This window comes from Microtus ochrogaster, linkage group LG3, assembly GCF_000317375.1.
Source record: "Microtus ochrogaster isolate Prairie Vole_2 linkage group LG3, MicOch1.0, whole genome shotgun sequence".
Taxonomy (NCBI): Eukaryota; Metazoa; Chordata; class Mammalia; order Rodentia; family Cricetidae; genus Microtus; species Microtus ochrogaster.
Window position 1 is genome coordinate 13,185,191 of NC_022029.1, and position 26,921 is coordinate 13,212,111.

Genomic DNA, 26,921 nt, shown 5'->3' on the forward strand with positions numbered 1-26,921 from the left:
AAAAAACAAAAAAAAAATAATTGACCATTTTGAGTATTTGTGACAAGTTCTAATTTACTTTTGTTACAAAGTCATTATACCATATGTGTTATTAATTTCTAAATTTAAAAGATTATTTCGAGACATTATTAGCTACAGCAGAACAAAGGAATATAAAGAGTTTTCTGACTAATGTTTAATAGTATTTCACCTCAACTCCCTCAAATGATTGTTTTAAATGAAATTTATCATTTCTATGCATGTTACAGATACCTGCTATCCATGTTATTTATAAATGATATATATTAAAGTTCTACAAGTTAAAGCTCCGTAACAAAAAAAAAAATAGCATACAGGGCATTTACATCAATATTTTCCTCCCACAGGCATTCATTGTACACATGCACTCCTGTCCTGTGTACAACAGCTAGACAAAGCAGCACAGATTTTTTAATGACTTTGTGGAGGAGACACTCTAGTCAATTCTCATGAGGTCTAGCTCAACCAAGAAATAAACTTCTACTGTGTTACATGACTGAGATTTCTGGGTTAATTTCTAACTTCATCACAATGTAGTCTACCATGATTAATATGTGTTGATAGCTTCTCCATGTGTTTGATCTTTTTATATATTTATTATCTTTTGATCACATTCATGTTTATTAGTTGTGCACTGTTTTCTCTTATTCCTGGCAATTTCACTGTTAGGCTGTTTGCTTTTTATTAATATGTAGTAATTTCAGCTGTTATCTATTGTAGGTGTTCTAGTTGCCCCATTTTTATATTGAAGTTAGTGCTTTTCATTTGTTAAAGATTGTTTAAAAACATAGTCAAATTTACCAGTCTTTTGTTTTCGTGTTTCCCCATAGTTGGCCTAAGGATTCTTCATCTACCAGGAACTAACTAACAAAATCTTTTGTTGTTTTTCAGAAGCTTTTAAGGTTTTGTTTCCCAAATGTGTTTGTCTTAATCCACTTGGTAAATTTACATTGAACTGATAAGATTTTATGACAATTCACTTCTTATTCATAATTCATGTGTAATCCATCATTTGATCCAAATCCTCTTTAATTCACATAATTGTGTGTGTGCACACATATTATGTATAACTTCAAGCAACTCATACTTTTAGATATTATAAATGAAATATTGCTAATGTTAGTCCTGAAAATGATTTGTTATTGATTTGACATCTGGACACCTTCCTATACTTTCATACACTCTAATAGTTTATCAGTTGTTGATGACTTCATATGCAACTAGTTATATTATCTGGGAATAAAGACATTGTTCATTCTTAAATTCTTTTATTATTTATATATTTGCTTACTTATTTAACTTTTCCCTATTTTGTTGATACTGCTTTGAGTAGATTGAGTACAAGAGGTGACAACATCCTTACCTGCTTCCTGATCGTTTTGTTTTGGTTTTAAGAGTGATGTTTTAATTTTTTTCTTTATTTTTTAAACTCTCATAGATGTATTAAATGATATATGATTTTATTTGCTCCCCATTTCCCTTCTCCACTCCTTCCTAATAAAGGAATGTCCCCCCCCCCTCAATTTCATGTTTTCTTTTTCTTTTTTTTTTATAACCCATTGTGTTCACTGTGCTTCCTGTATGTGCACAGATACTAGGCCATCCTCTGCAGCGTGGAAATTCTAAAACTGGCCACACCCTCAAAAGGGATTGAATCTTCAACAACTATCAACTGCTAATAGCTCTTCAGTAAGAGGTGGGACCCGGAAGTTTGTCAGACTTCATATTGGGTGCACTTTATATAGAAAACCATGACTGTTGCAAGTTCATGAGTGCTATGGGCATGCTGTCTACAGAAGGCAACATCTCTTGTCTTTTCCCCATCCTCCAGCTCTTCCATTCCTTTCACCTCTTATTTTATGAGACTCTCTGAGCCTTTGGGAGGGGGTGAGGATAATATGGTGTTCTGTTTAAGTCTGAGAAAACCATCTGTTAAATAGCCCAGATCTACAAACACACACACACACACACACACACACACACACACACATGCACACAACACACACATATACATCACACATATTTAGCAACTGACAAAATGATTATTTAGCAAAAATCAAAATAATATCAGGTTCTACTTTAAGGCCTATGACTCCCTAGCCCTGTGGTTCTTTAGTTTTTGCCAGCATTACACTACCTGGCATGAGATTCTTTCCTATGTAACAGGTATCAAATCCAATCAAAAAACTGTTATTTATTTACCCCGTAATAGTTGCACCCCTATTACACCAGTAGGAATAGCTTGCCTGTCATATTGGTACTGTTTCCTGAAATATATAGGACTGGATAAGATCATTAATATCTTTTCTCCCCCAACAGCCTGTATGGCACATTATGGCACTATACTATAAAAGCTGGCCAATAAGGAGGAAGTTTTCCAGTGAGTTTGTTAATGATTTTTCTATGTCCTACAGCCAAAGCGTGTGATGTCATCATTAGGTTCTGACCATGTAGGTACAGTGGGTAGCGAAGAACAATGGCAATAGCCTGCGCTCTTTTGGAAATGTCTGTTGTCCCTCTGACCAAGGCCTTCTGCTGCAAATTTCATGTAGTTTCTACACAGGAATTTTAAGTGAGATTACAGTTGTCCTTATGGACAATCTCCCTCACTCCCTAGGCCATAATAGAGGCCTAGATAAATAAATGACTAATTGCTTCCTGTATTTGATATGAAAATATATAGTGGCCATATAAGTGTCTTCACCATCTACTTATTGTGAGGCTTATAACTTTTGATATAGATATTTCATATGATTGTCTAAATGTCATCTTCTATATCAGTGAAGATAGTTAGTTTGTCTTTTTTTTGCATGCAGAAGTTTTCTTAACGATTCTCTTTAACCTTGAATCAAGTCTGCAGCATGGGAATACACTAATTCTGAACCTGACGTTGGTGCATATTCCTTCTATATTTGTTAAAATGTCTCACAAAAGCTTCTAGAGTGAGTCTTACAGGCTCATTTGCTTATATTTTGATTCCCCATTTGTGCTGGTGTGCTGTTTTATAAGTGGTGATTGAATTTATTTCATAGTTGTAAGTACATAGTTGTGTTTCCTAATCTGAATTTACTTTGGTGAATTATTTTATAAGAAATTTGTCTAATTCACTAAAACAAGTATGAACTATGTCAGTGCTTGCTTTAGCAGTTCTAAAGCCATAATTCATAATTCACTCTTTTCAAAAGAAACTTTGAGGGAGCAGAAAGATGGCTCAGTGGGTAAAGATGCTTGCCACCAAGTGATGATCTGAGTCCCATCCGTGGAACTCACACAGTAGAAGGAGAGGGTGGAGTCTTATAAGTTGACCCTGACCTTCCTCATGTACACCATAATACACAATAAGATTAATGTCAACTTTTAGGGAATTCTTAATGGAATTTATATGTTTATTTACTTGTGGGATGGGGTATGTGTATGATAGTGGGCTTATGGAGGTCATAGTATAACTTTGGGGAATTAAACCTTTCTTTTTACCACGTGGGTCCAGGGAATCCATCTTAATGGCAAGCATCTTTACCACTAAACCATCTTGCCTGTCCTTGTTCTAGTTTTTAAATGCTGCATCTTAACTTAGTTACATTTTTCATTTATAATATCGTATTGAGACAAGAAGACGATTCTGGGGTTGGCTGCTATCCTACGAACTTTTCTTTTCTTCTTTTTTATTATCTTGATTCAAGACATTAGAAACATCAATTTTTCTTTCTTCGCATGTTTGTGTTTATGGTATGCATTACGTTCATGTGGGAAGTAATTATGTACATGCTCATACACGAGTCAACATGCATGTACAACCCAGTGGTTCATATTCAGTGTCTTCCTTGATTGCTTTCCACCTTACATATTAATGGAAGGTCTCACACTTGAACCAGAGCTTGCCACTTTAGATATTCTTGGTAGCAAGCTTGTTCCAGGTGTCTGCTGCCTTCACCTCCCATGGTTGAAAATCCATGAGGAAGACTGTGCCCACTTAGCATTTATACAGTGTGGGAGGATTTTTGAACTCCTATCCTCATACTTGAACGGTGTGTTGGTTAATTTTTGTAAACTTAACATGAACTAGAGTCATCTGAGAAGATGTGTCTCAATTTAGAACATTCCTTTATCACACTGGCATGAAGCAAGCCTATGGGTTATGTCCTGGCTTCACAACTAATGCGGAAGCTCCCAGGCCACTGTGGATGGTGCTGTTTCTGGGCAAATGGTCCTGGAGAATATAAAAAAGCAAACTGGGTAAGCCAGAGAGAGCAAGCCAGTAACTCCATTGATTTGGCTGGATTTCTAATCTCTGAGCTCCCTTTGCATTCAATATCCTGTTGCTACGCAAACAACTCAGTGCTTTGATTCTTTTGGAAATATAAAAGGCTCCTCACCCTCTTGGTCCAGTTTCCCCTTACACGCTCTCCATCCAGGACCAAGGCCTAATGGAAGTGGTAACAAACACCCCCACAATATCACAGGACTTGGAGTTCTTAAGAGTTTATGTCTTGGTCTTTTCACTTCCTGATGCAGGTAGATGTTAAGTCCTAGGCAACAAGCCCCCAAGAGTAATTCTCCTTAAAACTGCTGCCATTTCTAAACTATGACATCGAGATGAAAAGAAGAGAGAAAGTCTGTGTAGAATTCACAGGAACGTTTCTGTCTCAGCACAGAAGTGACGCATGCCCCTTTCTTAATGCTCTAGAAGTCAGTAGCGTTCATGGGAAAAATAGGTAATTATTACTCTCCTATATGCCAATGAGATTAAATAAGAGCTGGACAATAAATAACATTGTTATTATGACAGCTTACCTTTATGTTCACCAGATACATTTTTTTTCATAGCCCTCATTTTATGGAAAAACCCACACTCAGCTCTCCTCCACACACACAGGTTAGTTTCCAAAGAACCAATCCATCATTACAAGTAGCGTGTGCTTCAGCATCTCTTGGTACATAAATATGTCTTCTTGGCCTAGACATGGCTCCCTTTGGTCTAAACATGTGAAATTACTGCCTTCCACTCCTTCTGTACACATACCCGAATTCAGAGGGACAGGGCAAGCATACCGAGTCCTGCTCCCACTCCAGCACATACACATGCCCAGCCCAGAAGCATGCTGGGCTGCTGGTTAGCCCTAGACTGCTTCTTGCGAGCAAACCCATTCCCTAGTTTCTCTGGCCACTACTGTTAACCTCGGAAAATCTCCTACACTTTGTTCTTCTCTGGAAGTGTGTAGAGCGGTGGATCTGCCCAAATCTGCAACCTGCCCCTCATTCCTGAAAGTTGGATGACTCAGGCATTGTTCCGAGTCTTGAATAACACAGGCATGTTTAGTCTGGCTGATGCTTTTTGTGGTTGTCATGGTGGCTGTGGTTTCAGAGAGACTGGTGGTAAATTCCCTCAAAGACGTAAGAATGTAATCCACCCCTAACTTTTCTGCCTTCAGTCAGGCCCAGGTGCCGGGTATAATTCCCAAAGAATTGTCCCTCTCCCCACCTTTCAAATCTCATGGAAATCTTCTCACCCAAATTAATTACCCAGATTCTTACTGTAGGGAATGCAGAGAAATGAAGTTCCCAAGCTTTGTGTCCCTGGAGGACAGATGTCATACAGTGTTTTAACTAATGAAGTGTTTTCACTAATGAAGTGCTTTAACTGAGTAGAACGGATGATGGTGTGTTTATCTAGTACGTGCCTTGATGGAGACGGCATTGAACTTGAACTTTTGAAATTATTTCTTTCAGCTTTTGAGATAGTAATATAATTACATCATTTCCCCCTCCCCCTTTTCCCTCACACACACACACACACACACACACACACTCCTAACTGTATCAGTCTGTATGATGCTATTTGTATGTATATTTTCAGGTCTGACCACTTGGTATTGGATAATACCAACATCAATTTTTCTTTCTTCGCATGTTTGTGTTTATGGTATGCATTACGTTCATGTGGGAATTATGTACATGCTCATACACGAGTCAACATGCATGTACAACCCAGTGGTTCACATTCAGTGTCTTCCTTGATTGCTTTCCACCTTACATATTAATGGAAGGTCTCACACTTGAACCAGAGCTTGCCACTTTAGATATTCTTGGTAGCAAGCTTGTTCCAGGTGTCTGCTGCCTTCACCTCCCATGGTTGAAAATCCATGAGGAAGACTGTGCCCACTTAGCATTTATACAGTGTGGGAGGATTTTTGAACTCCTATCCTCATACTTGAACGGTGTGTTGGTTAATTTTTGTAAACTTAACATGAACTAGAGTCATGGTGGCTCCCTCGGAAAGACTGTCTTTTGTTATCATTCCTTAGCCACATGCAGTTTTTTGTATAGGGATGAGGCATCTTGGTCTTTCCCCCCTCTACTTTAGCATGTCTTTTGTTGTTCAGCTCATGTGCTGGCAGTCTTAGTGGCGAGACTTTATGGGTGTAGCTCCTGACGTTGAAGGAGACAAAAATCTCCTCTAAGAGGGTTAAATAGAAATAAGAATATCTGAGATAGTCTCACAACAAATTCCCTGCTTCTCTGGTTCTTACAATCGTTATGTCCCCACTCTGTCAGTGATTCTTAAGTCTTAGGTTGCAGGAGATAAGTGTAGATATATTAGCTGGACTGGGCTCCACAGCTCTGCATTTTGATTGGTTGTAGTTTTCTGTTCTGGTTCCCATCTGTTGTAAAGAGAAGCTTTCTTAATGAGGGACCAGGACTACACTTGTCTGTGGGTATAAAGACAGATATTTAGAATATATATGGGGGTTATACTGGTTTAGTAAAGTGGTAATTTTAGGTTCTCCTCCAAGATCTGTGAATTCACTAGACTTGGATAGCTGGCTAGGTTCCCAGTGCCAGTCATGATGCCCGTCTTGTTGAGTGGTTAATAAGTTCAGTGAGAGAGTTGTTGGTTACCATGAAGGTATTATGTGCCACTACTGCACCCTCAGTGTTGTCTTACCATGCAGGTCATTGTTGTGATGTCATGACTGGGTAGGGCTGTTGGTTGCTTTCCTCCTGTGGTGGCTTGCATGGCATCTTCTGGTACAATGAAAAACAGTACCCAGGGAGGAAGCACACAGATCAGTTCCAGCTCAGGGGCCTCAGGGCCTTGCATCTGAAGTGTATGATACCCTCGGCAATAAAGAACTACCGTCTCCTGGGGACAACCAAGGACAATAGAAATAGTCTATAACATTTTGGAGTGTCGCAGGCAACTCTGATTAACAACTTAAAAGAGGACTTCTGTTTGGTGTGGACTAGCTTCATATTTCTTCCCACACTCTTGGCTATGCTCATTCCTCTCTTCAGTAAAAAGATATTTCTTTTTGTTTAGTTTTCTTTATGTTTAATTTTTGAATATAAAAAATTTAGTCTGTTTATAACATGGAAAGTTTTTATTTCTCCTTCAATTATGGTTAATATTTTTGCAGATATGGGATATGTTATGTTGGTCATCATAATCTTTTAATATTTGGAATGCATTGATCAAGGCTCTTCTGGCTTTCATCCTTTCCACTCAGAAATCAGCTGTTATTCTGGTGGGTTTTCCTATGTATGTAACTTGTGTTTTCTCTCTTGCAATTTTCAATACATTTTCTTTGTTCTATATTCTTAGTATATTAACTATGCTATGCTGTGGAAACTTTCTGGTTTTGGAGGGGGAGGAACTAGCTCTTGTAGACCAGGCTGGCCTCAAAGTTATAGAAATCTGCTTGCTTCTGCCTCCCAAGTGCTGGGATTAAAGGCGTGCACCACCACCACCTGGCTGAAACTTTCTGGTCTTGTCTATTTGTTGTTCCATAATGCTTTGCAAGTGTGTGTGTGTTAGTTTGGGGAAGTTTTCTTCTATGATTCTTGCTAAATATCTGGTCTATGTCATTGACTTGAGATTCTTTTTCCTCATCTATGCCTATATTTTGAAAGTTTGGCCTTCTCAAGGTATCCTATATTTTTTTCTGTATGTTCCTTTCCTATGTTTTTAAAATTGTGGTCCTTGCTTATTTCATCAAGATCTTATACTTTATCTTTAAGTCCTGATATTCTACCTTCTGCTTGTGCAGAGTTTCTTTGCATGTTCAAGTTGGATTATTGGGTTTTTCATTTCTATGTTCATTTCAATTTGAGTCCTTTTCAATGTTTCTTTCTAATTATTTAATTTCGTTCTCAAGTCCTAAATTGACTTCTTCATTTCCATCGGTCTCATGCTTGTGTTTCCTTGAGCATCACTTGGTGTTTATTTCTGTTATGTTCTTTTTCCTTGATTTTATTGAGCTATTTCTGTGCCTTCTTTAAACTTCTTAAATTCTTTGATAAAGTTTATAATTGTTCTTTTAAATTCTGTGTTTTGGAGTTTATCAGTGTTCATTTCTTTAGGACTGGTAGGTTTGGGGAAGAGACGAGACTGTCTTTGGTTTTCTCTTTCATATTGTTTGTTGAAGGCGGATCTCTACAGTTTGTGTTTTTGTAATAAAATTGGGGCTTCTTGGACTTCTCTTGTTGATTCTGTGTCATTTAGGGACAGAGCAGTTTGGAGCAGAAGAAAAAATTTGCAGGGCTCTTGACCCTGAGGTTGGAAATGGCTTAGGTGGAAGGAAGTGAGGTGGACAGAGGGCCTAGCTTGGCTGTAAAGGATATGCATCCTAATCCAAGGGTGATGTGAAGGGGTAGCCTGACTGGGTGGAGAAGGTGGATATGATATAGGAGGGGGCTGTGGATGGGAAGATAGGTGCACTGGGTCCTCCTGGTAGATGCCTGGAGGTTGGTTGCAGAGCATGCAGGGTAAAGAGACTAGTTCAGGCACTGGATATAGAAACCAGCCTAGATCTAGTGAGGTAGGGAGAGGGCATGGAGGGGTGATCAGGCAGACTCCACCCTGAAACTCGATTCTTGAAAAGAAAGATTGTGCTTAATGTGGTAGTCCCAGTTCACAGGAATCTTGAGTTTGAGACAAGACTATGTCTAAGAAGAATTAAAAACAGGACAAAGACAAGTGTCAGTTATACTAGCCTTCTCCAGCAACTAGAAGTAGGAAACAAGAACCTTTTATGTCAGGCTAGCATGAGTAGAAAGTTTGCAGATAGAAGACAGGCTGCAGCCAGGACACAGACAGGCTTCTATCACTGAAGTGAACCTCTGTGTGGCAAAACTTAGGAAGCAATCAACTGGAAAATAAAGAAAACGCTTTTCCTATCTGTGAGAAAGGATGTCAGGGAAAAAAAAGGTGTACTTAAAAAATGATATTTCAGTTGGAAAGTTATTCTTAATTTACTTTTATTTTTCTGAGCAATTTTTCAATGTCTGGGTAATAGATATTTGGCTTCAGAGTTACCTAAAAGTAACTTTGTCACCTGATGGTAATATATTCTGGCTCACACCACACAACAGGCTGTGATTCTGCTATTGTCTCACAGAAAAGAGGATAGTAACTCAATGATATAGGGGTTTGCCACAACCCAGTACTAGCTACACACTAGACTGAAGTCCTCTTCTGTTACTTCATTAGACCCTCACAAACTGGAGTGGAATGATGTCTTTCTTTCTTTATTGGTTTGTTTAGACTCCAGTGATAAACACACTTAGCAGCCAAATGGCTTGAGACAACTCTTCTTTCTTGTCCCTACCACCTGTCCAATTTAAAAACATAGGTCTCTGCTTACTAAGGTTACATGGACTCAGGCTGACAAAGCAGCCCATAGCAAATGTGACCAGTTACAATGCCAGGGGATAAAGAAATCTATCTAAACTTACATTGAGGATTAGTGTTCTGGTCTAAAAGTAACTCTAACCCTTTAGCTTTGAAAGCTCATCATCCAGAAGGAATCATAATACCCTCCTCAACTATGAGGGAACAGAAAGTATAGCCAGGATATACTTGGAAGGGCTACTCTGCCAATATTTGGTAAACATAGTCATATTTTTACGCCTTTTCTCTTTTGAAAATTATACGTGCAAAGCCAGAGGACTTCAGTAAAATTTCTAAAACCGTTCAAGCATCAAAACTTTTTACCTCATCTTAGCTTCCTCTCTGCAGTCTTGAACGCCCTAGTGTGTCACAAGTGCACAACTATGAGCATTATACCTAACATATTTAATGATGTTATACTTCCTGGGACTTCATAAGCATGAGTGACTCAGCGAAGGTTACCTTTCATTCTTTCTTACTTTGCTTTTAACCTGTAATTTAGGATTCTGCTCTATTTTTAGTGATAGTTACTTTTCTTTGTAATGACCATGGAAGTCAGTGAGGTCAGTAACTTTAAATAAATTGTGTGTGTCAAATCATCTGACTGAACATAGCTTTGTATTCCCAGTATGTATTTCCAAAACTATTTTGTTTGTGAATGAGGTAGTTGAGAGACAATACAATACTAAATGAGGCTAACCTTTCAATTTTACAATGTAATAAGCTAACCTAGACTTTATTGGGATAGGCTAGGAATTTAACACCTTACCTACAATGTGGTTGTTTTTTTTTTCTCTTTCTTTCTATTTTGGCTTTTCAAGACAGGGTTTCCTCTGTGTAGCCCTGGCTGTCCTGGAACTCACTCTCTAGAACAGGTTAGAGTCAGATTCACAAAGATCTACCTGCCTCTGCCTCCCGGGTGCTGAGATTAAAGGCGTGCACCACCACCACCTAGCCAATGTGATTATTTTTAGGAAGTATTTCTTGGAAAGTTTCATGTTTCCATGTATGATTGTTTGAAAGAAAATGTCTTCCAAAGGGAAAGGCACTATTAGAAAATGTTTTCCGTTGGGGAAGGTGTACCATGGTGGGAGGAAATGTGTCATTGTAGGGCCAGGCTTTGAGGTCTCATATATGTTCAAGCTATGCCCAGTGTCTCAGTCCATTTACTGTTGAATACATATCAAGATGTAAAACTCACAACTCCTTCTCTAGCACTATGTCTGCCTGCATGCCAACATGTCCCACCATGATGATAATAGACTGAACCTCTGAAACTGTAAGCCACCACCCCATTAAAGGTGCTTCAGAAGGATGAGTGACTCAATGAGGGTTGCCTTTTTTGCTTTAGAAGTATTGACATGGTCATGGTGTTCTTCACAGCAATAGAAATGCTAAGTCAGAAATTGGTGTCAAGGACTGGGGTAGTTCTTTGATAGCCCTGACCATGTTTTTGTTTAGAAGATTTTAGACTTTGGTACTTTGGGTTAGGAAAGCAGTGGAATGGTTTAAGCACTGCTTAATGAACCATACTAGTAGGAGCGTGGAAGACAGTGGTGCTAAGATTGATTTGAATTATGTGGAGCTGGATCATGACATTTCAAGGGAGAAGAATTTTAGTATGTTGCCTAGAGGTCATTCTTGTGATACATTTCATTGAAGAACAGGGCTGCTTTTTGCCCTTGTCCAAAAAAAATCTGAGGCTAAAGTGAAGGTATTTGGGTTAATTCTGTTGACATAGGAAAGCTCAAAACGCCCAAGTATACACTCTGCAGTGGGACTGTTAGGGGTAACTGTAATAAAGATTTATAATGAAAAGAAGCAAGCTGAGCAAGGTGAACTATGAAATGTAAAATCTGAGGAGAAAGGGAGCACCAGGAAGTTGAATGGAGCTAAATGTTGTGTTCAAGGAGATAAACAGATTAAGAAATGGAATACGGGGAGTGGTGATATCAGGGCAAGCTTCCACCCAGCTAAGTTCCCAACTTTTAAAAAAGAAATTTAAAAAAGCTTAGAGCCAGATTGGTGATCTATCCCTTTATTCCCAGCACTCAGGAAGGCAGAGGCTGGTGGATTTTTTGATTTTGAGGCCAGCCTAGTCTACAGAGAAAATTCCAAGGTAGTCAAGCTTTAGGCGGTGAAGGACAGAAAGCAGAAGGGCCATGTTCTAGGCCCAGCAAGCAGCAGAACTTGGCAGCTCCAGGAACGTGGTTCTGGTGTTATGGATAGAAGGGGGCTATGGAATTTGCCTACACAACTAATGAAAACTCACTGAGGCCAGGCATGAGTCAGTGGTCTCCTTGAATGGAGGCCTATAGAGGCCATTTGCAAAGCTGTCAAGTTGAAGCCAAGATTTCTTTGAAGACCCCAAAATATTAGAGGTGCCAGAGTAATGTAAAACCTCCTAATGAAAGCTGCTAATAGGGAGTGGAAGCAGTCTAAGAGAAAGAAGTGTGTTGCAGTCAACAAAGCTGAAAGGAGTTGGAGATCTGAAGAGCACTTTGACAACAGACATGGAAATGCAGAGTTTGGAGTTTGCCCAGCTGGGCTTCAGTCTGTTTTAGTCCAGGATTTCCTTACTATGCTCCCTTTCCTATGTTTTGGAATAATAATGCATAACCTATAACATTATATGTTTGAAGTATATATGTAATCTTATTTTTTATTTTTATTTCACAGGGGATTACAATTAAGAGATTGCATGAATCTCAGAAGAGACTTTGAAGTTTAGACTTTTAAATACATTTGAGGAAGTTATAGGCTATAGGGAGTTTTAAAGTTGGATTTGAATATATTTTTGCATTATAATATAGGTATAAGCTTTTGATTTGAAAGTATATTGTCCCCCAATGAAGAGGTGTGGCCCTGTCGGATTTGGTGTGACATTGTTGGAGAAAGTGTGCACTGTGGGATAGGCTTTGAGATCTCATATATGTTCAAGCCACACCCAGTGTATCAGTTCACTTCCTGTTGCCTGAATATTAAAATGTAAAACTCTCAGCTACCTCTCCAGCATCATGTCTGCCTACATGCTTCCATGTCCCACCATGATGAGAATGAACTGAACCTCTGAAACTGTGATCCACCCCATTAAATGTTTTCCATTCGAAGAATTGCTGTGATCCTAGTGTCTCTTCACAGCAATAGAAACCCTAACTAAGACACAGATTTTAGCAGTTTGATCTTTTGTTCATTGTTATAAATGTATTTAGTGCCATTCACTGTCAGCTGCAGATTCATAACCTACTGGGTCCTCTAAAAACATATGAGACATTAGTAGCTAGTAGATACAGCTTTTAACTGACTTAATTATTGTGGACCCAAATCATCACCTGTATTTAGCATTTATACTAGAAACCAATATTGAAAGTATTTTGGTTCATTTTGTATGCCAAATGCTAGTGAAATCAATTTTACTTTGAAAACCATTTTTAACTTTATGACTATGTTATCTCCTTCTACTTTTATGTGGTCTCTGGATATAAAACACATGTCTTCAGACTTGGATAGAAAATACCATTACCAAAAAAAGAAAAAGAAAAAGAAGAAAGAAAATACCATTACCCAATGAACCCTTTTGCCACCTGGGAAATCAATTTTAAGTAAGAAAGCAAAGTTCTTCTTATAGAATATAACAACTAGCTTACATTGTTTTTTGAAATAAATATTCTTCCTCTCAGGAAATAAAAAGTTAGTTAGTCTATATTTTTAAGAAAAGAAAACTTACTGGAATAGTGCCCCATTGATCTTATCTAATTCTAACATCTGAACTAAATATTTTTATGGAAAGAGAATCTCAGGAATCACCAAATTTCTTTAATAAAAATATACTGCTTTCTACATGGATCAATCTAGAAAAGTTTCAAAGAAGACCAAGTTTGTTCATTAAACCAAATGAATTCAGGATGAACACCTAAACGAGTGGTCCCCCGAAAAGGTTCTTGTTATGTGTTGAGTTCAACACACAGGGTAGTAAGCCTGAGATAAGAGTAGGGGAGATGATAGAGGCAGACTGAGGAGGACTTTGAAAGTGAGATTGATACTTACATATTTCTGTCTTATTAAATATGATAGGAACTATATATGATAGAACATACTTGTGATTCTAGCATAGAAAAGGTTGAAACAGGAGAATTGTGAGTTAGAGGTAAACTGGACTACATAGGTAGACACTGTCTTTAAAAATGAAGACTTGTTATAATATTCAAATAACACAAACAAAAATGGACAATAAAGAAAAACAAGCAAGCTTCCCCTTCTTAATGTATTGCCTTAATTCCTACCTCTATGAGTATGCTTGGAAAAGATAAACAGATAAACTGATACTTGACAGCATTTTATTTTCTGATGTTTTCACTCATAATATTTAACAACCGACATTTTCTGTCAGATCAAGCTCCCTAACAACAGCAATGACCATTCTCATTGTTTCTCAGATGTTTTCAGTGCTACATTCTTTACTCTTATCCATGCTGTGTGGTTAAACCATTTTTAGCAAAGTCTTTGCAATCCTAAAAGTGATTGCCTAATTTAAAGAGTATAAACATTTCATGGCCTTCAAACCATACTAAATTAAGTTTTTTACTGACAAATTATAAAAAATTATAGAGCTGCTAGAAAACACAAGAAGTCAGTTGTACAATCCTTCCAAACATAAAATATTATGATATAATCTTTTTCTCTGAACAGAAGAAAAACAACACCCTGAGTTTTAAATTTTACATGATTACATGTGATGAACTTTCACAGACTTCTGTATATTGCCTTACTGTTTGCATTTCCTATTATGTGATGTCTATGTTTTGTTTGTTTCAGGGTTTTGTCAACTTATTCATCAAAAAGGGCCAATTTTTGGATAGAAATATATACAAATGTATATATACAAATGTATGTATGTACATATGTATTAATACAGTTCCTCCATTTGACAATATCATTTATTATGCATAAAACTTTCAGAGAAAAGAATGCAGAGTCAAAATAATATAATGTTCCTTGAAAATATATACACTTTTGTCACCTGCTGCTTCCAAGAAAATAGTTCTATAAAAATCATCTCTATGGAATTTGTTTTATACTACATTAAGAAGAAAGTTTCAAAAATGAAGTAGTTTAATTCCATGTATTTTTCCCATACAGATCTCAGTAGCGATCTGTGGTCTTGCTTACACAGAAGTGTGAATGAATTGTGAACTATAAACATTCACAGTGAAAGTGTGTGAATAAAGAAAGGGCATAGAGCTCCTATGTGACTCAGATTCATCTGAGTGTGGCCAACATAAGTGCCCCGTGTTAGCGGCCTTCTGTGCAATTGTGTGCTGACATTAGGGCAGTTTTTCACTGCGGAGCCTTCACATTCTACCCAGTGCTGATATAGTACTTTCAATAAACTCCTTTCCTCTTAAACTTGCCTTTCACTCCTGCTATTCCTTGCACTCTGTAAATGTTGTGTTCTATAAGGTAAAGAGAGATGCACAGAGTAGCTTTTTCTTAGAGCCTAAAATATATGTTAAATTGTAATTGTCATAGTCTTGGTTTAAAGTTAATCTTACACTTTGTAAGTTGGCACAATTCAACAGAAAGTAAACTTTCTAAATTATAGTTTATAGTGATTTCCAGTTCTCTGTTCTCTGGGTGTATCATGATTTTGTTTTTGTATTCTGAGTCACAGTTTCTATCTGATCTTGGCCATTCTGGACATTTCATGCTGAGTCATGTCTATTTTATTTCTTTTATTTTTCATTAATCCACATTAATTTATTCTTTTATTCTCATTGGAAATGATGGTGCATGCCTTTTACCCAAGCATGTGAGGCAAAATTGAGCAGACTGTGAGTTCAGGGACAGCCTGGCCAGCACAGGGAGTTCAAGGACAGCCAGGGACATCCAGAGCTACATTGTGAGACCCTACCATAAAAAAGAAAAACATGTATGTGTGTGTGGACGTATAAGCATATGTGTGCTTGTGTGTGCATGCGTGTGTGTGTGTGTGTGTGTGTGTGTGTGTGTGTGTGTGTGTGTGTTTAGATAAGAGATAGTGGGAAGATCATCTCAGAAACTATGACAGTCCCTGTGACTGGGCTCTGGGGCTGAATAATACCACTTGGATGCTGAAGTCCAGGGACAAAAGCAGAGACATGCACACAGAAGGTGGAGGAGGAGCCACATAAGCTATTCAGAATGTGGAGATCGTCCCAAATGCAATGGGCTGTCATTGAGAAACCTTAAATAAGAATAACTAGGAATAAATTTTTGCTGAAAAAGCACAAATCAGATGATTTATTAGAAAAATCTGTGCCACGAGTGACAAGAGCATGGGAGTCATTAGAAAGTCGTTGTGCTGTCCAGATAGTAACTTTTAAACCTAGGAAAGATGGAAATGAAGACAAATGTGTATTTGAGATGCACACTGCTTGGGCTCCTTGTGTGGGAAGCTCCAGCTAGAGGCCATTGGACCCAGTGACTGGATCCTGGCTAGCCTACATGTGCTGTAATTTTAGGTCAACATTTTGCAGACGAAGTTGTTTTTCAAATTCATGGTTCAGTTATGTTGGTTTGGAGCTCAGAAAAGGAGGCAAAGAAAGACACATATTTAAGAATCACTGTCAAACCTGGATGGAGGTGGGCGGTCCTTGGACTTCCCACAGGTCAGGGAGCCCTGATGTCTCTACGGGCTGATGGGGGAGAGGGACTTGATCGGGGGGCGGGGGGGGGAGGTGGGGGGGCGGGGGCGGGGAGGAGGCGGAAATCCTCAATAAATAAATAAATTTAAAAAAAAAAGAATCACTGTCATATACAGGTCAAACATCTCTAATATGAACATCTGAAATCTCCTAAATTTTTTACCCTTTTGAGCACTGACATGACACCACAAGTGGAAAATTCCACAGCTGACCGCAGGGACAGGGGCCATCAAGTGTGGGTACATTAACTGTTTTGTACAAACTTACCTTCATACTACACGGGAGGAGGATTTGGAACATCAGTGAATGTTATGCTCAGTCTTGGTTCCCACCTGCATGATATTCATTACGTGTTTGAAATATTCTAAAGTCAGAAAAAGTTCAAATGTTGAGCACTCTGTTCAAAAATATTTTGATTAACTGCAATCTGCCTGAAGGTAGAATTTAGAGTGTAAATTGTGAGTTTTATTCACCTCTGCATCATGCTAAATACAATATGAAGAAGATAGTCAATTTCTATATGAAGAATACAATATGAAAAAGATAGTCAATTAGTGCTCAGCCTACGCTAAACCTTGAAGGAATTGCATATGTATATTATATAGACAAGATGAGGGTTTTTTTTACATGCTGTAAAAGGGCATAATGGACAGAGAATATCATGTTACTTGTTTGCAGTGTATCATCATGAGTCGGGGAAAATGGAAAGCAGAGAGTCTGCAGAAAAATGATAGTTTTGTTTTTCTTTTTTTATTTATTTTTATTGAGCTCTACATTTTTCTCTGCTCCCCTCCCTGGCTCTCTCCTTCCCCCTTCAAACCTCCCCCAAGGTCCCCATGCTCCAAATTTACTCAGGAGATCTTGTCTTTTTCTACTTCCCATGTAGATTAGATCTATGTAAGTCTCTCTTAGTGTCCTCATTGTTGTCTAAATTCTTTGGAGTTGTGATTTGTAGGCTGGATTTCTTTGATTTATGTTTTAAAAGCATCTATGAGTGAGTACATGTAATAATTGTATTTCTGTGTCTGGGTTACCTGACTCTAAATAATGTTTTCTAGCTCCATCCATTTTCCTGAAAAATTCAAGATGTTGTTATTTTTTCTGCTGTGTACTACTCCATTGTGTAAATGTGCCACATTTTCCTTATTCATTCTTTGATCAAGAAGTATTTAGGTTGTTTCCAGGTTCTGGCTATGATAAACAATGCTGCCATGAACATAGTTGAGCACATGTCCTTTTGGCACAATTGAGCATCCTTTGAATATATACCCAAAAGTGGTATTACTGGGTCTAGAGGAAAGTTGTTTCCTAATTTTTGGAGAAACCATCATACTGATATCCAAAGGGGTTGTACCAGCATGCATTCCCACCAGCAATGCAGAAGTGTTCCCTTTTCCCCACAACCTCTCCAGCTTAAGTTGTCATCAGTGTTTTTGATCTTGGCCATCCTTACAGGTTTAAGAAGAAATCTCAGAGTTGTTTCGATTTGCATTTCTCTGATGACTAAGGATATTTAATATTTCCTTAAGTGTCTTTCAGCCATTTTAGATTCCTCTGTTGAGAGTTCTCTGTTTAGGTCTGTACTCCATTTTTTATTGATTTACTTGTTCTTATGGTGACCAATTTCTTGAGTTCTTTGAATATTTTGGAGGTCAGACCTCTGTCTGATATGGGGTTAGTGAAGATCTTTTCCCATTCTGTAGGCTGTTGTTTTGTCTCATTGACCATGTCCTTTGCTTTACAGAAGCTTTTTAGTTTCAGGAAGTCCCATTTACTAATTGTTTCTTTCAATGTCTGTGATGCTGAGTTTATATTTAGGAAGTGGTTCCCTGTGTCACTGCGTTCAAGTGTACTTCCCACTTTCTCTTCTATAAGGTTCAGTGTGACTGGCTTTATGTTGAGGTCCTTTGATCCATTTGGACTTGAGTATTGTACATGGTGATAGATATGGGTCTATTTTCATTCTTCTACATGTTGATATCCAGTTATGCCAGCACCATTTGTTAAATATGCTTTCTTTTTTCCATTTTATATTTTTTGCTCCTTTGTCAAAAATCAGGTGTTTGTAGGTATGTGCATTGATATCTGGTTCTTCAATTCTATTCCACTGGTCCTGCTGTCTCTTCTTATGCCAATACCAGGCTGTTTTCAGTACTGTGGCTCTGTAGTAAAGTTTGAAGTCAGGGACAGTGATGCCTCCAGAAGTTTTTTTATTGTACAGGATTGTTTTGGCTATCCTGGGTTTTTTGCTTTTCCATATGAAGTTGAGTACCATTCTTTCTAGGTCTGTGAAGAATTTTGCTGGGATTTTGATGGGCATTGCATTGAATCTGTAGATTGCTTTTGGTAAGACTGCCATTTTTACTATGTTAATTCTACCTACCCAAGAGTATGGGAGATCTTTCCACTTTCTGGTGTCTTCTTCAAATTCTTTCTTCAAAGATTTAAAGTTCTTGTAATACAAGTCTTCCACTTGTTTGGTTAGAGTAACATAGAGATATTTTATGTTATTTGTGGCTATTGTGAAGGGTGTTGTTTCTTCCCCAGCCCATTTATCATCTGGTACAGGAGGGCTACTGATTTTTTGAGTTAATCTTGTATCCTGCTACATTACTGAAAGTGTTTATGAGTTGTAGAAGTTCCTTGGTAGAATTTTTGGAATTACTTATGTAAATTATCATATCGTCAGCAAACAGTGAGAGCTTGACTTTTTCTCTTCCAATTTGTATCCCCTTGGTCTTTGTTTGGTGTCTTATTGCTCTAGCTAGGACCTCAAGAACTATATTGAGAAGATATGGAGAGAGGGGACAACCTTTTCTTGTTCCTGATTTCAGTGGGATTGCTGGGAGTTTCTCTCCATTTAGTTTAATGTTTGCCATTGGCTTGCTGTATATTGTCTTTATTGTGTTTAAGTATGTTCCTTGTATCCCTGCTTTCTCCAAGACCTTTATCATGAAGGGATGTTGTATTTTTTTGAAAGCTTTTTCAGCATCTGATGATATGATCACGTGTTTTTTTTATTTTTCAGTTTGTTTATATGGTGGATTATGTTGACAGATTTTCATATGTTGTACCATCCCTGCATCTCTGGGATGAAGCCGACTTGATCATGGTGGATGATGGTTCTGATGTGTTCCTGTATTCAATTTGCCAGTATTTTATTTAGAATTTTTGCATCAATATTCTTGAGTGAGATTGGTCGACAATTCTGTTTTTCAGTTAAAGACTGTAAACTATTGGCTATAGGAAATGGAATCCTAGTGAATAATTTTGACCAGGTACTAAAAGCAGACAACCTCTAGCAACTAAGAGAGTAGATTTAAAAGGGAAAGTCTAAAATGCTAACTGGGAGAGGAGATAAGCAAACATTGTGAAACTCTGTAAATGTCGAGAAAGCAGGGAGAGTGAGTCTCCTTACCTGAATAGGTTGATCGTGCTTCCTTTAGGCAAAAGTAGAAGGAAACAGGACTTCTTGAGAAAGGTGGGAAGGGGACAAACTTATTTTGGAGGCATGTTCAGTGTGCAGCATTTTGAAGAAATAAAACTGGGAGGAGTTCACTCAGGAACTACAAGACCGAGTCAAAGGTCCTTCAAATGAGTGTTCATTCAAAGCCAGGGATGCGCGTGCCCCAGGCAGCTGGCGCTATGAGCAAGCCTTCCAGATACACCAGCTAGCACGTCCTGCATTTAACTGAGTTCTGAACGTTACTGCCCAAAGGTAGCAGAAACCCATAGACTAGAGAAAGAAATCCCACAAGACTTCAGACACCAATCCCCAGCTGAGGATCTCCAGGATATAACCCTGCAGGGTCTGGATGGAAGAAATGCAAAGACGGAAGAAATGGTTAGGAGGGCTGAAGTGTTTCTTTGGCCCTCAGTGTGTCGCTCAGTCATTTCTCCTTTGAATTTATGAACCAAAAACTCTCAGAAATGCACTTTTTTATTTTTTATTGAGGTCTTATTAAGTAATTGTGATTCATTCAACCATCGTCCTTCTGGTGATTAAACACAATCTCCACCCTGCCCTCCCCTCCCTGGAGCCTTAAGTCCCATTCTCTGATTGCACAGTTAGTTCCTGTGGTGAGCTTAAGAATTCCTGGATTCTGAAAGATTTTATTTGATTTGATTTTTCCATTGGGCCTGGGAGACAACTTAAGACAGTGAAGTCCGTTTCGCGGATGCATCCACAGCTGTCTTTTCATACACTAGAAACGCAGAAGGTTTTGCTAACTTTCTTTTGTATGTGCCTTTACAGAACGTAACCTTGTTTATACACTACGTTTGCCAAATGCTTAGCTTAGCCAATGACCTTTAAATCCACAGTCCTGTTGCTTTCTTATTCAGCCAGAGAAGCATGTGATTATCCCAAAGTTAGTTTGAGATATATTTTTAAACAAAAATATAATTCTACATGGAATCATCCAGAATATCTTTGATTTTATTATTCCAAACTATTTAACAGAAAAGGAGATATACTAGATCATATGTCTGAAATCCTGGGAATACCACAAATTCCCAATGTTTTGATTTGAAGTTTGTATCAGCTTCATGTTAGGCCAACTACTCTTTGAACCCCAGGTGACCGTCAGGGGCTGCCACGACAGTATACCAGGAATTGAGAACAGAAAGACTCTGGAGTCTTACTATGCACTTACGGCTGGCCAGTTCACCTGCCTCTGCTCATGGGTGTTGGCTGAAGGCATACAACTGCTGGGTTAGTTCTGGATAGTTCACTAGCCACAGCAACAGCAAAATCTGGCACTCTGTGTGCCGTTTCCTTATACCAACTAGTGTTTCAGAGAAGCCTGGATGACTCCAGCTGGGACAAGCTGTGCTGCAGGAGGCAAACCCCACACTCGCAGAACCTGAATCTTTCACAACATGTCTTGAGCGTGGACTGTCTGTGACTCCAGAGGGAGATACTATGTCTGTCTGTGAGCACTGTTAGATAAAGTCTTTGCTCCTGATTGTTTAAACTCAGCTGAAAGGTAGAGCAAGAAATGGCCAAAGGAATATCAAACTGGCATAAACACAATAGAAGTGATGGTTTCCAACAAGGTAGAAGCATGCCAAGAGACTTCAATTAAGGCCTTGGGAGATCACTGTTGGAAGTGTATGTTGGTGGAGATTCAATAAATATTTCCTTATTCAGTTCCTAGGTCAGATCATGCTGTTCTGTGGGTTTGGCATACTGCTAGTGAGATAGTTTGTTGAATGAATGAAAAATGTATTTTATCTAGCTCTATTATCATGTTGAATTTCAGTTTTTATTCTTATAAACTTCTTAAATACAACTTTATTTGGTTCTCATTTTCAGATGTACACTCAAGAAAAAGAGAAAGTTATATAGTCTAGCCTTTTCCTGGTTCATGTTAAAATGCTCTCATTTGGAACTGAGGCTGTAGCTCATGGCTTTGAGTGCTTACCCAGCTTCCACAAAACCTTGGGTTTGATGCTCAGTGCCACCTAAAACTGGATGTGGTAGTCTGTGAAGTTGAGTGGCTGAGGAGGTGGGGGGAAGTTGGATAAAAGGAAGAATATGCTCACAATAAATTGTTTGAAAATTGTATGATAAAAAAAATTAAAAATAAAATAAAACAGAAAAAAAGATTATCTTTGATTCTACAGCTGGTCGTTATGCAGACATCTTCGGAAAATTAGGAGAGGACAAGACATGCACTACCCCTACTCAAGGCCTGCAGAGTCACAAGCCACCTGCAAAGAGCTCTCTCCCAGCACTGCCGTGAGAAACAGGACAGAAGGAATTCTGAGTCCCATTTTCCCAGCAGGACACACTAGATGAGCAACTGCTCTGGACAGCAGAGAGTGTGCAAAGTCACTTTGTTGTTCGTTAGTTCTTGTCAGCTTGACACAAGCAAGAGTTGACTGAATCTGTAGAGCATTTTGTTGATCGATGATTGATGTGGGAGGGCCCAGTCCACTGTGTGTGTTGCTACGTCTGGGCGGGTAGCCCTATGTTAAACAACACAGCAAGCTGAGCAAGCCATAAAATATCAGTCAGTAAGCAGTTCTCCTCCGCGGCTTCTGCCGCACCTCCCAGGCTTCTGCCGCACCTCCCACTTGAGTTCCTGCCCTTACTCCTTCAATGATGGGCTATGATCAGGACGTTTAAACCAAATAACCCTTTTTGGTTACATTCTTTATGACAGCACCAGAAACCAAGCTAGAACAAATAGGTCACTTGATTCACCTCTATGACCACAGGAGGAATCACCCTGGGAACTCCATGGAGGTCTGAGTTTGGGGCACTGAGACACAAGAAGGGATGTGGGGATTACAGAGGCAACCAACAATTGCCAATCATTAGTAGGAAGCATTTGGATTTAGTGGGCGTCCCGGTTAGAAGATGAAGTAAGTGTGTAATTTCTACTGGTCTAGTGTGTACCTAAGATTAGTGTTTAGAGTGCTTCCCACCCAAGAAACTCACAGACGTCACCCTGCTCTTTCCTTCACATCATGGATGAAGTAATTGCTACAAAATCCTCTGTGGCCCAGATAATCATTTAGCGCCGTCTACCTTACTTTTAATTGGTTGACTACCACCTAGTTCTCCGGCCTCAACCCTTTTACCACCTCCCAGTCCCTTCTGCACAGAGTTAATGTGAGCCGCAAGTATTATACAATGACTGTACAGCTAGAAGATCCGTGGACAGATCCACGGGAGTATGATCTTCTGGAAAATCTGATTTGCAAAGCTTCGGGAACATTTGTCCTTTGGATAGTCACTGTTGATTCCATAGAAATCTAGTGAAATCATGACATTCTTTCCCTTCTATAATGGGATCCATCTCAAAATATCCCAGAAGTATATAAATCATTCTTTAAACCTGACTTCTCCTGTACTGGCAACTGGATACCTCTTTCTATATCATGGGGCCCTGGTGTGAAAGGATTCACTGAGCCACACCTTTGTTCTTATAGTCAAATAGACATGAAGCAAGACCCCCCCCCACACACACACACACACATACACACACAGTTATTCTTATTGACAGGACTTATTGGCAAGAAAGGAGCTCTGAGCAGGAGGCACTGAGCAGAGAGACAATGTGTCTGCTCTTGCTGATAAACAGGTCTGGGTGATAGAATTCTCTATCAGCAGACTCAGCAAGGTGTAATCTGCTGGCCTTTGCTCTACCCTAAAAGCTATTAATATTCTGTACTTACCTTCACCTTCCATTTGACACAAGGTCTTACTCTAGGAAACTAACTGTTTGCAACTTTACCCTAAAATATACAGGAAAGAAACTTGGGTTGCTAAACCAGCCCCAGAGAAAAATTCCTTCTCACCTGAGTACCAGTGGATACAGCAGCAAAATGTTTAGCCCTGGGGTGGGAGTGGGGGGCAAGTTCCATCCTAATCCTCCTGATATCTGCCTGGGAGTTTCGCAGCTATGAGACATAGTCTTTTGTCCATCCTGTTAGCCCCAAAACATACATGCTTATTAACTATGTCTGCATGTGTATATAAACTGGAAATCTTGTGGATGGGTAGAACACCGAGGAGCCTTAAAAGGGGAACATTAAGAGAGTATTGGAGAGAGCATAGGAAGAGTAAATGAGACATGATTTTAAAAAGCCTTATGTGAACTAATTTATTTTATTTACCCTCAGATATCTTAGCCAGTTTTTGCCTGCTATAGCAACCCTTCTGAATTCTGAAAGGTTTAGTAGGACTTAACCCCAACATAAACCTCGATACATAGTTATTTCAGATTTCCTATATTTAAGCTAGTCACAATTTCTTTAATGGCTTCTATGGCAGAACTCATGAATATTTCCAAACAACTATATTCATATGCATTTTTAATGCCTGTGATTTTAAAAACAAATAACATTTTTCATATGTTTTGTTTCTCTGGTGATGTAGTTAGCATTTGTCTTCTTCCCCATTAGGCTATAGGCCTCAGAGTATAAAAATCAGGTTGATTTATTATTTTCTCATGTATCTTTAGTGACTCACAGGTGGCAAACACCTACTACTAGTGAATGTTTTTCAAAACACTAGTGGCAGTGTGACGTAGGCGTTAGCACCTTTGAAATTATTGACACAGCCCACGTTCTAAACTGACTACATATTATCTGGCTCACCATGAGCAATCTCCTTAGGCTCTCTTTATGTCTGTTTTTCCATATAAAATAGAATTATCAATGCCTTTTCATGGTAACTATTTTTTATTGGATATGAGAAAAGACTAATGTTTAAACATTGTCTGCCATGCAGTAAGCACTGAGCAAGCAGCTGTTGTTGCAACTCGACTTGTATTGGAGACAAGAGCTCAGGAATGTGAATTTTTTTTAGATCAGCCAGTTCCTCAAGACTGTAGCTTCATTCATTACAGACTAGTACAAAACTAATCTATAATTGTCATTTAGCGTAAGTATATTATATCAATTGTTCAGAGAACAATATTTAAATTTAAGTCATTAGGAGAGGATAGTAGTATTAACATGTCTTCCCAAGTTTTACAGTCATTATTTTTATGAATTATTAAAACAAACAGTTCCTACTTTATCATTTATCATACGCCCAGTCTATTCCAGGCAACAGTGGTACATGAATTATTCCATTAATTTCCCCAGCAACACATGAGGCTTCAGTTGAGGAACTCCGTCAAATCAGTGGGAGTTCAAAGCTGGTGTCTTCCCCAAGATGAGTTTATTATGAAGTGTACCTTTATTTTGTCAATAAAATGCCTTCCAGTCTACTGAGAATGTTCATACCCCAAAGTTACGTAAAGCTTGTGCCTTTACTGGCAGTGCAGCTCTGTGGTGGAGGAGGTCTCCTTGGTGGAGACCTTGAGACTCCAGGTTCTGCATTTTATATTCGGCTTTGAGGACCCGAGCTGGTTAGTTTCAGTTTTGCAAAAGCATTCTGTCAACTTTTCTTGATTCTAGTAAAACCTCCATTGCAAAGGAAGCTTGGGTTACAAATAAGCAGCATTTGTTTTTGTCCATTTAATTATTTGTCTGCAGTCATGCTAACAGCACATTCTCCACATGTGCTAAGACAGCAATGGGGTAGGACCTGTGCCCTCAGAAAGCATCTCAAGGACAGGACAGCATCCTTGAGAAGTGGTATGGCATTAACCACTGTGTTCCTTCCCTAATAACTATACTGTAGAGTCACTATTCATGGCACCCAGATAAACTAGATAGTCCATAGATAAAAGGGTGGGTTCAGAAGGTTCCCAGAGAAGCAGCTGCATGGATCCTGAGTTTCTTCATCTTGCCCTGGGAAGAAAACTCTTACTTTTGGGAAAAACGTAGACAACCTTGCCCTCTCTCGTTCTACTGAGAAGAATAAATAAGAAATTTTAAACTACATGCATTCTATTCTCAAAAGAACTTTTAATGTTTGGTTGATGTTTTAATGAACTTTTTAAATTAGTGCTCAGAAAAAGGAATGCTGATGGAGGAGGGTCATCTTTCTATCTGTTGTGTCATTGGTTAAGTAATAAAGAAACTGCTTAGCCTCTGATAGGACAGAAAATTAGGTAGGCGGAGTAGACAGAACAGAATGCTGGGAGAAAAAAGCTGAGTCAGCCGGTTGCCATGATTCTCCCACTCCAGACAGACGCAGGTTAAGATCTTTCCTGGTAAGCCACCTCTTGGGCTACACAGATTATTAGAAATGGGTGAGATCAATATGTAAGAGCTAGTCAATAAGAGGCTGGAACTAATGGGCCAAGTAGTGCTTAAAAGAATACAGTTTCCGTGTAATTATTTCAGATAAAGCTAGCCATGCGGGCAGCTGGGTGCCTGGGACGCAGCCCGCTGATCCCTAGTACAACAGAATGCTGTTACTTTTTGGACATATTATTCCATTTCTTTTAAGCAAAACTGATTCTAGTTTTATGGCATCATTATGACATAATTCTTTAACAGCTATATATTTAAAGAAGCAGAGAAAATGAATACCTAATTAATAAATTCATGTTTATACTAAACTCATCGTATTGACCATTCATTAATCACCTCTTTTATGCAGGGGAGACAAAAAATGAAAACCTCACATTTCCAAATAGCTCTGATTCACAAGAACATATAAATAAGCCTTGGGACAGGCAGAATAAGGAGGCCACCATCTCCAGCCACTCTGAGCCTGCCGGGCCCTCACAGAGGAGCTCAGGTCACGGCATGGCTGTCTCATGCACCGGCAGTCCCCTGCTCTCCGCACAGTCTTCCACACCTCTGCCCTTATGAACAACTGTCACTCTTCCCTTTAGCTCTAAACCATCTCTTCCTGTGCTCCTCAATGCTGGGATGATGATCTTGATTCCTGCTTCACTGAGAATGTCAAGAGTCACACCCCACTGCCACTTCCTGACAGCCACAGTTTTCTTTTCTGCCAAGTACCTGGCATAGGCATGGACTGTGCTTGTCCCTGCCTACTTTGCAGGGGCGGCTCCCCGCCCCTCTAATCGGCTGAGGCCTCTGTGTCCTTCAACTTTCCTATCCCTTCCTCTTCCTTCTACTGACTCATCCCTGTGGGCATAAAATATGCTGTCTTGTTTCTCAATTTATATATT